General features: G+C 38.8%; 1 pseudogene; it reads left to right on the forward strand.

Moving 5' to 3' along the window:
- Positions 1-12,568, forward strand: part of LOC127412108 (leucine-rich melanocyte differentiation-associated protein-like) — a 508,385-nt pseudogene that overhangs the window by 315,116 nt on the left and 180,701 nt on the right.

The following is a 12,568-nucleotide window of genomic DNA, read 5'->3' on the forward strand; positions in this document are numbered from 1 at the left end:
CTATATATACTTTTTCTTTTCAATATTTATCTATTTTTTTATTCAATTTTAATTATTTTTTAAAAGTCTTGTTGCTGCTTTTGTATCGTTGTGTACTGGAAGCTCCTGTCACCAAGACAAATTCCTTGTTTGTGTAAGCATACTTGGCAATATAGCTCATTCTGATTCATTCTGATAATCCATAAATTGGAGCTAATTGAATATGGCACTTTATCCATGGAACCCCACGTGTTTGTTCTTTGCAATTTTTCCATTTCACACATTTAGCCCCAAAAACACTAATCTTTAGCTCTTTATAAGTAGTCTTTATTTGTATGTGGTACATGCAATGCTATATATCGTAATTATAGTGTTGTTAAATGAAGCTGAATTATGCACTGCAGGTTTGTGAATATCCATGTAAATAACAAACCAAAATGTACACTATAGACTGGAAGAAAATCACTCGACCAGTGTGTGTCCCCATAAAATCTGCAGGATGACTGCTCCATAAGCCTTTAACACATGTAAATTGCAACATAGCTGAAGCCCATTTCCTTACACATGTGATCTGTAAATTGCTGCCACCCAAGGCCTGGAGACATGTTTGAAGTCGGGTGGGGTGGAGGGGCTGAGATCATGCCAGATAATGGCTGCCTAATACTGCCAAACTGGAGATTTATAGCGCCGCACCATTCGAAGCCATCATATTTTTGAAGATTGAAAACAGAATTGCGTGCAGGTTCAAGTCGGGAGTGCATTAAGCCCATTTTGCTGGGCATTGCACATATATTCTGCAAGAACCGGATGAAGATGTTGTCAAGATTATATTCAAGGTTGTACGGTTGATTAAAAACTTTAAAAATGACACAATAGTGAAAATGGGCATTTTTATATCTTTTATTTATTTATTTATTTATTTATTTTTTAAGTATAAACCTCACAACATTTTGTAAATACTTTGGTTTATGCTTGATATATATATATATATATATATATATATATATATATATATATATATATATATATATTTTTTTTTTTATTTATTTATTTTTATTTTTATTTCTTTTAAAGAATAATAATTAAAGATATATTATCTAAAATTAAGTTTTCTTGTCTTCCACAATTTTGCTTCTCAAGTAAATGCATCTTCTTATACTGATGTTTAGATATATTTACTGGAAAATAAGACAAAAATACTGATTATTTAGAAGAAAGAAAATACAGTATAAAGCGGTGTTTTGCTCACACATATCACAATAGACAATTCTCTCAGCAATAGTTGATTTACTAATTTCCTCTCTGTGCGATGAAAAGTTTATGAGCTAGGGCTTTTCATGTACTTTGGTGGACAGCACATCGCTTTGCAGTGGCATCTGCATTTTCTCTCCTCCACTTGTTTTTAAGTTTATTTAAACAAGACCAATCCCTGTTTTTACAGCCCCGCTTACCTCTTTCATTCATTATAGTTCCATATCTTGGCAGGCAATCAGAACTGCCAGGCAGCCAGTCCATTATGCACATATGAAGCCCATCTCTCCAACCGGATTGGCCAATTCATCAAACATTTATCTTTTGCCCTGTGAACAGCATGTCAATTTGCCTGTCACCCCCAAGCCTTTACTGCCTCTTTGGAATAAAAACATTACTTTTTCTGCACCGGAGACAGCTTTGATGTTAAATCTCTTCAAATTTAAAACAAGGCCTGAAGTCTAATCTCAGTCCTCACACAGGAAAAGATTCCAAACAATTTGGGTGTCTTTGTAAAGAAACCCGTAATGTACAAGGGGAGACATTTCTTTGTCCAGGCATCTATTGCTCTTGCAGTCTTTCCCTTACAGTGGCCCTAAAAAGTGTTTTAGCTCTTTTGGACACTTAAGCCATACTTAAAATGATTTTATTTTATTGCATATAGTTTTCTCAGCCATTTTTGCAATTTCCAACCAACTGGTGTCAAGGTGTTTTTTAGTGAATGAACACTCACCGAGCACTTTATTAGGAAAACTTTGGTCCTAATAAAGTGTACAACATGGTCTTTTGCTGTTGTAGCTCATCCGCCTCAAGGTTCGACGTGTTGTGCATTCTGAGATGCTATTCTGCTCACTACAATTGTACAGAGTCAGGGGTGGACTGGGAAGATGAATCGGCCCTGGATTTGATGTAAAAACTGGCCCAAAAGTTGTTGGTGGGTGTAGGTTGTAGGTGTATGTGTGTGTAACGCTGAGTTCAAGGTGAGGAGACGCAGGAGTGGATACTTTCAATCTTTTAATAATAGATGCAGGAGTGGAACAAATGCTGGAGTGGAACAAACTATAAAGCTAAACATCACAAAATAACAACACAACGTAACACTTCAAGGACTGACAAAGGAATGGGCAAAACTAGAGGATATTTATACAAAAAAACTAATGAGGGAATGGAAAGCAGGTGAGGAAGATGAGGAACAGATGGCAGTGAAGAGGGCAATGCACTATGGGAGATGCAGTCTGGGGAAATCTTTCACAATAAGAGTCCTAGGAAAACATGAGGGAGACAGATCGTGGCAGTGTGTGTGTGTGTGTGTGTGTGGGGGGGGGGGGGTTGTTTGTTCAGCCCCATTTCACGGCCGGCCCAACGGTTCTCCCTATGGCCAGTCTGCCCCTGTACAGGGTGGTTATCTTGAGTTACCGCAGCCTTTCTGTCATCTCGACAGTTCTCCATTGACCTCTCTCATCAACAAGGCATTTCTGTCTACAGAACTGCCACTCACTGGATGTTTTTTGTTTTTGGTACCATTCTGAGTAAACTCTAGAGACTCTTGTGTATGAAAATCCCAGGAGGTCAGCAGTTACAGAAATACTCAAACCAGCCCATCTGGCACAAACAATCATGCCACGGTCAAAATCACTGAGATCACATTTTTCCCCATTCTGATGGTTGATGTGAACATTACCTGAAGCTCCTGACCCATATCTACATGATTTTATGCATTGCACTGCTGCCACACGATTGGCTGAATAGATAATTGCATGAATAAGTAGATGTACAGGTGTTCCTAATAAAGTTCTCAGTGAGTGTATGAAGTCAGTTTCCTTTAAGCCAACAGAGGTGTAGTTCATTACATTAATTATAGACATGAGCCAAACAATGTGTTTGACAACCAGGAAGTGTCCAGATATATTTGTCTTTATTTTGAACTTAATATCTCTTGTTTTGCTTGAAATGTGTGCTTGTGCCTATCATTTTTTTAAATTAAATACCCCTTGGTTTGACATTTTATAAGATACATACTATTTTAGCAGTGCTTAAAGGATCCAAATACTATTTTGAGCAACTTTTTGTATGTAGGTGCTGTCTACAGACTAAATCTGAGTCATGCTTTGAGACTGAGCTGAGGTGGGTTAGTGTGATGCTGTTTTTTTAGATCAGCTGTTGAGAATGTAAGGTTTAGATTGCCTGTGGCTGTTCTGGGACACAGTTTTTGGCTCCAGACACATGGGTGACACTGTGGAGCTGAGGATATGAGGAGGACTAATATCAAAGGATGATCAGAGCTACTCTGTCAAGTACAGACCCACTGGGGACTCAAAACCACTGAAAGAGAGTAGGCAAGAGAGCGAGCAAACAAGAAAATTAATGGCCAGTAGCAAAGGGAAATATCAAAGAGTGGGAATATCATAAAGACAGAGGCTTTTGCTGAATGGGATCAATGCTGGAACACAGACTTGGAATACAAAGGGAGTGTGAGTGTGTCTGAATGAGAACTGTGTCTTAGATCATCGCCGTTCAGCGAGTGTGTGTGAGAACGCTGTGTATGGTTTGCAGTATTGCTTACTCTGGAGGCCTTCAATTCTATTGGCTCAGCAGGTGTATAACTCAGTGGAGCACAACAGTGACAACCCACTTTTTCAGTGGCCTTGGTTCCAGAAGTATTGTTTTTTCATCTCAAAACTTCTCCAGGCACAAAACTTTTGTGTACCACAGAAGATAGAAAAGATTGGGGTTTGGAACGAGATGAGTAAAGTGTATTACAGGTTATTGACATACATCAATCAATTCTACTGCATAAATAAATATGGAATGAGTAACTAAATTTGTTCAGTAATGTTTCCTTTCTTAAAATAAAGTGTTGGATAGGAGGCTAGCAAAAATGTGATGCCTGTATTGTATAGATCTGAAATTCTGTTTGTTGATTGGTTGGTCTCTGTGGGAATAAATGTTGTATCTTTTCATACGAGCCAAGTTGTACAATATCTTGCAGTACGATTTTGCAATCTTGTATGAATTATTGCGGATGGTCATGAGACTGTTGCTTTTTCCCATTCATTTTCTCCTTAGGCATTTCAGTATATTCTTCAGTAAAGAGTTCTAAGCCATAAACCAAACCAACCAGCTCTGAAATGAATCACAACATTATAAAATTGGATTTAAAGCACAACAGTATTGAAAATCAGACAAAGACATAGGCAATGAACTACAAATCCCATGAAGCATCGCAAATGACGTAATAAAATCAGAAATGACAATACAATATAAAAACATTAATTTATAGCCATTGCTTATAAGTATAAATACAATGTATTATTGCGAAATCTCGAATATATACAAAGTTATGATTACTTTGAGAATGTAGGGTGACTGACTCATGGGAGTGTGATTTACGTTTTCATGCTAACAGAGACTTCTCTGATTGGTTGTCTCTCTACCAGGATTATGGGTAGTGTAGTTTTTCACCACGAATTTGGAAAATAAACATTAATGGAAAATATATATATGTTTTTTAATAATGTTGAAATCGACTTGTGGCTTCTACAGAAGTATATATCATCACTTAACAAGAGCTCAAGTTAGGTCTGTCTTGAAAGGTTTTTATGTTATCACTTAAAATATTTTTCCTTATGGAGAAAATGTATTGGATTTTTACTCCCGTAACCCTACTGTTGTGCTCTGTTCTCTTTCCTTTTCTTGTGTATTTTCTCTCTCTCCCTTTATGGACATGTGACCTGAGAATGCTGGCTGACTAATGGCTGTAGTGACTGACATTTCAACCAATAATCACAAAGTGTTTTTTTCCCTTGTTGTCAGCCGCAGTTTATCAATCAGCATGTCCGCATTAGTATTTGTCTATTGATCCATCCATCTCTGTCGTGCCATCTCTGTGTCATTGTCTGTGCTCTTGTCCTCTTGTTTGGCTTCTTTTGAGGATAGTCTGCTTAGTAATTTGTTTTACAGGCCCTGGCTTTGAAAGGATGCTTAAATGCATTTACATTGCAGTCTTTTGATGTGGCCTGGAAGCCGACATGCAGTTTGCGAGTGGAGAAGGTGCTTTGGTCCTTTTACATGTCAGCAAACTGTCAGCATCTACAAATATGCATGATTTATTGAAAGCCCCTTTGAAATGGATTGACGTGTGCAAATTTGCATACGCCCTTATGTGCAAGATAAGTCATCAATATTTCTGTTCTGTTTTCCCATTAGCGAAAGACATTTTAAATATTATACTGTATGCTAAACATGTTTTTTTTTTTTTGTTTTTTTTTTTTTTTGGTCAGCTTTAAGATTAGACCCTATGAAATGACTTTACAAGATGGCTTGACATTTTTTAAGGTTACAAACTAATAATTACGAGGGTATTCTGCTATAAATGTTGTTTATGAGGACACCCCTAGTGTCCCTGTATTTCAAATGGCTTAAAAAAACATATTAAACAATGTTTTTTTTTTTTTTTTTTTATGTAAAAATGCCAAAAGGTTTCTATGAAGGTTAGGTTTAGGGGTAGGTGTAGGGTTAGGGGATAGTATATATAGTTTGTACAGTATAAAAATCATTATGTCTATGGAGTGTCCTTGGAATGATAGGAGTACCAACTCCAGCTGCGTGTGGCTCTCTCTCTCTCTCTCGAACTGCCACATCCGGCTCGGCCTTATCCCTCTCCTTGGCTGATTAACCAGATTGGTCCCCCCCCCTCTGGAAACGCCTGCCGGTAGGCTTTCCCCGCCTTTAGAGACCTGGGAGGGAGACAAGTGGAGGGAAAAGAGAAGAGGGAAAGGGCAAGGCAGAGCGACAGTGAGAGAGAGAGAGGAGAGCGAGAATAAAAATTGCTCGTCGGTTCCCAAACACGCCGTCTCCTGGTCCTTGACCACTCTTCCACCCTCTGGCGGATGACAGCCGCTCCTCCCCGGGTGGACCGGAGTGAGTCCTCTGACCCCTGGTGGATGGAACGACCCTCCGTGTTCTGGCAGCTAGTAGCGAGCACCTCCACCCCTGGCAACAGCTCCACTGCTCCAGGCAGCCGGCAGCGAGCCCCTCCTCCCCTCGCGGACGGCAGCTGTTCCTCCGACCCCTCCGCGTTCTGGCACCAACAATCATGCCACGGTCCAAATCACTGAGATCACATTTTTTCCCCATTCTGATGGTTGATGTGAACATTAACTGATGCTCCTGACCTGTATCTGCATGATTTATCTATCATAATCAATCATTATAAACATCTAAAAACCACATTATATGTTTGATAATATATAATATGACCTTCAGTGCACCTGCTGTGAAGTGTAAGGTAAGATATTTTTTTTAATTACAGCACGCATTAAAGAACTCACACTGGGGGTCCGTCAGTACAGGAGAAACTCATGTGCGAAAAGATTAATATTGTGGAGGGTAAGAGTTTAAGAGATTTAATGCCCGTGGCAATGAAAACAAATCCTTTGTGGAGACTAATTATTTCAATTAGTCAAACTCCCACTTAGACTTTGGAAAACGTTTAATGTTACTTGATTTAGTGATATATTAGTGTATTTCTGTCTTTATACTGTGGAAGGCTTTGTTTGAAAAAAAAAATAAAATAAAGAAGTATATTGTTATATATATATATATATATATATATATATATATATATATATATATATATATATATATATATTGTTTTGCAAGTATAAACAAGTATATAGAGAGTAAAATTTCAGCACTTTCAAAATCTGATAAATCGCTATTAAAGGAACAGTTCACCCAAAAATTATCATATTATTCACTTACCCTAATGCCATCGCAGATGTGTATGACTGTCTTTCTTCAGCAGAACATAAATTAAGATTTTTAGAAGAAGATAGAGCTTTGTCAGTTCCTTATAATGGAAGAACATGGGTGCCAGCACTTTGATGGTCCAAAAGTCATATTTTGGCAGAATAAAAGTAATCCACACGACTCCAGTCGATCATGAATGTCTTCTGAAGCAAATTGATAAGTTTGTGTAAAAAACAAATAGATAATTAAAACATTATTAACTTTTAAAAAGCACTTCCTGCCAGCAGCTGATGCGAAGCGTGACGTAAGCATGTTGGCGAGAACTTGGAAGCACCGCTTATTTACAACAGAAGAAAGAACATCACGCGTGAGTACGGCCATTTCAAACAGCATCAGAACCCTGGATGGAAGTGCCAATTTAAAGTTAAAAATGTTTTAATTATTGACTTGTTTCTTACACAAACGTATCGATTTGCTTCAGAAGACGTTCATTGATCGACTGGAGTTATGTGGATTACTTTTATGCTGCCTAAATGAGACTTTTGGACTGTCAAAGTGCTGGCACCTGTGTCCTTCCATTATGAGGACCTGACAGAGCTCTATCTTCTAAAAATCTTCATTTGTGTTCTGCTGAAGAAAGACAGTCATGCACATCGGGGATGGCATCAGGTTAAGTGAATAGTGATTTTTGGGTGAACTATTCCTTTAACTATGATTTTTTGTTAATGTTTTATTAATCGCAATAAAAAAAATTATCTGCTGACTTTACATACAGTGTGTATATATATATATATATATATATATATATATATATATATATATATATATATATATATATATATATATATATAATTATTATTATTATTATTAAATGTGAAAAGTGTTCTTTTACGGGTTAGGGTTTGGGTTAGTTTATAGTAATTACAATTTACAGTATATAAATACCAAATTTACATGTGTTTGTGTGTGTGTGAGATCGAGTTTTAGTTTGCCTCTGCTTATGTATTTACACTAAGCATTTTGTTTTTTCATAAGCATGCTTATGAGCACTAGGTAATTAATCATTCTCTTAGCAACACAGTTTGAAACTTCTCCACTTGTGCATTATACATATGTTGTATGTAATTCGGCAGCACAAATGTTTAGGCAGAATGTGTTAGTAAATTAGGATTGAATCCCTGTATGTTGTTCTGAACGTGATTTGGCCTCTCCCTTGGCTCTGAATTTAACTGATTAAATCACCTTTTGCACACAGCAGTAGTGACATGAAAACAACAATTATCAAGAAACCCCCCAGTGACATGCGGCTGCCTCTTAACTAAGCATCTAAAAACATTACAGTCGCCCAGATATAGCTGAGGCAAACAGGTGGAGGAGGCTCGCACTACGGCTTTCATTTTCCGAGCAGGGACGCTAGAAATGTTTCTCTGCATAAGCAGATTTTTACACAATTTGACAACACAAATACTACATATTTCTCTTATGGTTCAAGGGCTTTTGCACAAGTTCTTGGGTTGCTTTTCTTTTAATGCTGTAAGGGATAGTTCACCCAAAAAAAATATGTCATTATATACTTACCTCCTTATTGTTCCAAACCCATAAAATTTCATCAGCCATGTAGTACATGATAAGAGTGTTGTATTTGCATAACACAACACCGAGTGTTTTACGGCACTGACAGCAGCAGTATATGGGTGTCACCCAAAGACAGTTTTCACCTGACTTGATATCAACATTTTACTCCTGCAAGCTCTTTCCAAATTGCCATGGGATTTTCCATGCTACCACAAAAAGTCTCATGACAACACAAACCATAAGATTACGATACGCAGGTGTTATTTTTCTTTCTCGCCCGAAGAGCACCCAAGACTAGCATCTCAGTTGCCATTGGATTGTTCTGTTCTCAAGGCGAGCTGACAGACCTAAATGTCATTTAACTAAGGGTGGACACATTAACATTGTAGGTTGTCAGTCTCCTGCCATTTGAGGGATTAGAAACACACACCAAGGCTTTTGTGCACCTACCATGCCATGAACTTTGGAAGGCCCCAACATTACTCTGAGCACCACCCTCCATCATGTTTATGCCAACACAGGGCGGGGAAAGGGACCCAGACAGAGAGAAACTCCTTGGGGGCCGCGTATGTGTCTGTGGGGATTAGGTGTCACAATGGCGAATAAAGGGTACAATGTCAAAGTTTTCCCACTAAAAGCAGTTGTTTTTAACTCTAAAGCAACTCATCATCGAATAAAAGTTGCAGAAGTTGTACTCATTCTGTTTGTGGTGAGGTATTAGATTTGTGCCGGGAAAATGATGGATGACGAGTTAAATTTGTATTGGGGGAGTGAAGGTGAACTGTGACAGAGTTATTTATCTTGGGAATGGAGGGTTAGGGTCAGGCAAAGCTGGGTGCCTGAAGGCACAAGACATTGACAAATTCATCCCGCGCACTGCATTTCTGAAGCCCTTTTGTTTTGAATCCTGGCTACTCACAAGTGACCCTCATCACTCACGCTGCCAGCATGTGAAGGATGCCGCACCATGCCAGGGGATCTTACTGCCACTAATTCTTATCATTCACTCCCCTGACAGTCCCAAGCCCAAACTATTCCGGCGCGTGAAAGCACCCGTCTGAAATATTTATTTCTTCACATAATGGCTTCCCAGATTTAGGGCCATATAATTTTTCCTCTCTTGCCTTATCATTGCAGGTCACTGACAGGCCTGAAAGCGTTCACCCAACTGGAAGAGCTGATTGTGGACAACAATCTTCTCGGAAATGACCTATGGTTGCCCAGGTTACCACGCCTCCATACCCTAACACTCAATAAGAACCAAATATCCTTTTCTCAGGCTTTTCTTATTCACTTCATGCTTTACCCAAAAGACAGTCTTGCGGTAAGTGTCAAATGTCTCCAACTGCATGTTTACGATTCACTCCTTTTGCCACACTTCATCTCTCGAAATGCTCTATAAGTGATGTTATTGTATTAAATTGAGATCCACTGTCTAATGGGGCTGCTTCATAAACTTACTGAATTCTGTGCCATGGTGACCTCTAGTGGAAGACAAGTAAAATATTATCAGTGCAGTCCCATGACTTGGAAGAAAAAGCCTAGATAAACCTCCTTCCTGTTCTTAGAAACAGATCATATTATGAAAACTGATAAGTATCAGTTACAGTATGTTAGGGTAGAGCCATGTGACCATAAAGCGAAGCAAACAAAGTTTATTTGCTTCACATTAAAAGATGAAGTGTGTAATTTTGAAAAGTGTATGATGTTTTGATATTAAAATAGTTCTTCTTACATCCAAGTTTAATATTAATGCTATAGAATCAACTAAAAATAAGCCATATTTAGGTTGATTTCTTGTATAGTGTTGACACTTTGATACCATGGCACTATAAAAGATTGCTCTGTTTTTTATGGTAAAACCTGACACATTGGCTCAACCAGTGGCGTGAGTTTGGGCAGGGCTATCTGCTTGTTTGTCCAATGGAAGACGGGGGAGTGTTCGAGAAACCATTATTTTTTTTATTCTGTTTGTTCATAGTAGTGGTGCAGAAGTTGCACACTTTACCTTTAAATTCTAAACTCTTTATAACTTTCCCAGTATAGTGTTCTTTAATAAGCTAACAAAGCAATGCAACTATAACACGCCAAAAGTAAATCTACGCGTGTTTGAAATCAGTCTGGATGAGAGTTGGCATTTACATTACTAAGACATGTTACATTTAGTTTGTGTGATGAGATGGAAAAGAGCAATAATTGGCACAAGTAATGTGCTAGTGTGACGAAAATGTATGCTCTGGTGTTTGTTGCTGGATGTTATCCATCTACATAATAATGATGCAGACGCACTCTGTGTTCTCCTACCAGCTCTCCTCCGACAGAGTGTCAGCAGCTCAGACCCGAATTCTGCTGTGAAGTGGTCTGCACATGCTAATGGGGCAATTATTTACATCCTGTAGTGGCCTGGTGCCATTGAAATTCAAGTGCTGCATTAGTGTGGTTGTATTTTGACACATTTTGGGCACCATTTTCCAATGAAGTGAATGTATTAGTGATGAATTTGCTGTGAAGTGGCTGTTTGTTTCCCTGTGTTTGGTGAAGGGGAAGGGGGTTCCATGGCTTTGGGAGTCACTAACTGTTTTTTACTACAAGTCATCCATCATTTTGTCAATGTTTTTAATGTTCTGCTCCAAGCCACCCAGGAAATGGGTAGAGAAACAAGAGAAGAGCATAGCCAAACTCCCAGCAAATGCCACATTTCTCGCCATAAAATTTAGCCACACTTTGTATCTGACAACACAATGCCTATTGAGTGCCTTTGGAGGGTTCTGGTTGTGCTGGCAAAACCAGGGCAGGGTAGACCGCAAAGAAAATTATAATGTAATTAACAGCCTGGATTCCTTGACCTCTGCCCTGTGACACATCACTGATATCGAGGGTCTGCTACAGCATTTGGTGAAGTGACTCCAGCCCTGGAATACCTGAGCCTTCTGGGAAATGAGGCCTGCCCCAACCAGCTGGTCAGCATGGATAAAGACAAGGATGATTATCAGAGATACAGGTTAGAGCACTGATACTGACACAATGCAGTTTTGACTTTTTTTGAGATTTTTGTGGGCCAGCAAATATGCAATATCTGTAATATACTGTGGCACTGAACATTCTGAAATTCATATATATATATACTGTATACATTCAACTCCAATAAATTGTATTAATAAATAACACAATGATAAATATATAATAATAATAATAATAAATGATTACATTAGAATAATGCTAAATAGAAGCATTTTCACTGATTGTCTTAGACATTTGGACCCCACTGTACATTATATAATGATAAAATGTTATTCTGTAACGTATGCTGGAACTGGCAATGATGGCAATCACAAAGACGATGATGAGATGAAGAACCCAAGTGCAGTTTATTAAATAAACGTGAAAACCAAAACCCTAAATACAAAACAAAACATGAACATGGACTAGACTTGACTAAACTAGACTAGACTGACTAGACTAGACTAGACTTTGCACATACCCTTTCACATTCAATACTAGAAGACTACACAATGGAAAACATGAGGCTTAAATACATGGACATGGGGGAACATAAACCAATGAACAAACAGAACTGATAACAAGATAATTAAACAATAAACCAATGAAAACATAACACATGAACATGGAGGGAAAACAGAAATCACATGACAAGGGAAACAGGAACTAAACATTTCAAAATAAAAGACATGAATCAACAAAATACACATGACATATCCCCCCCACTAAGGGGTGGCTCCTGACACCCCAACACATAAACAAAACACGTAAAACATGACATAAATTCAAAGTTCTGTAGGGAGCGGGGGGGGGGGGGGGTCTTGAGGCATGGGGCGTGGCATGGCGAGAAAGGGCGAGGGGCATGGGACCAGGGCAAAGTCCGTGGGGGGTGAAGCCATGAGAGGCTCGAGGGGCGGAGCCATGGAAGGTGGAGCCATGAGAGGCTCGAGGGGCGGAGCCATGGAACATGGTGCCTGGAGAGTAGCCAAAGACTCGAAGGGCCAGGGTGGAG

This window comes from Myxocyprinus asiaticus, chromosome 21 (genome assembly GCF_019703515.2).
Source record: "Myxocyprinus asiaticus isolate MX2 ecotype Aquarium Trade chromosome 21, UBuf_Myxa_2, whole genome shotgun sequence".
Taxonomy (NCBI): domain Eukaryota; kingdom Metazoa; phylum Chordata; class Actinopteri; order Cypriniformes; family Catostomidae; genus Myxocyprinus; species Myxocyprinus asiaticus.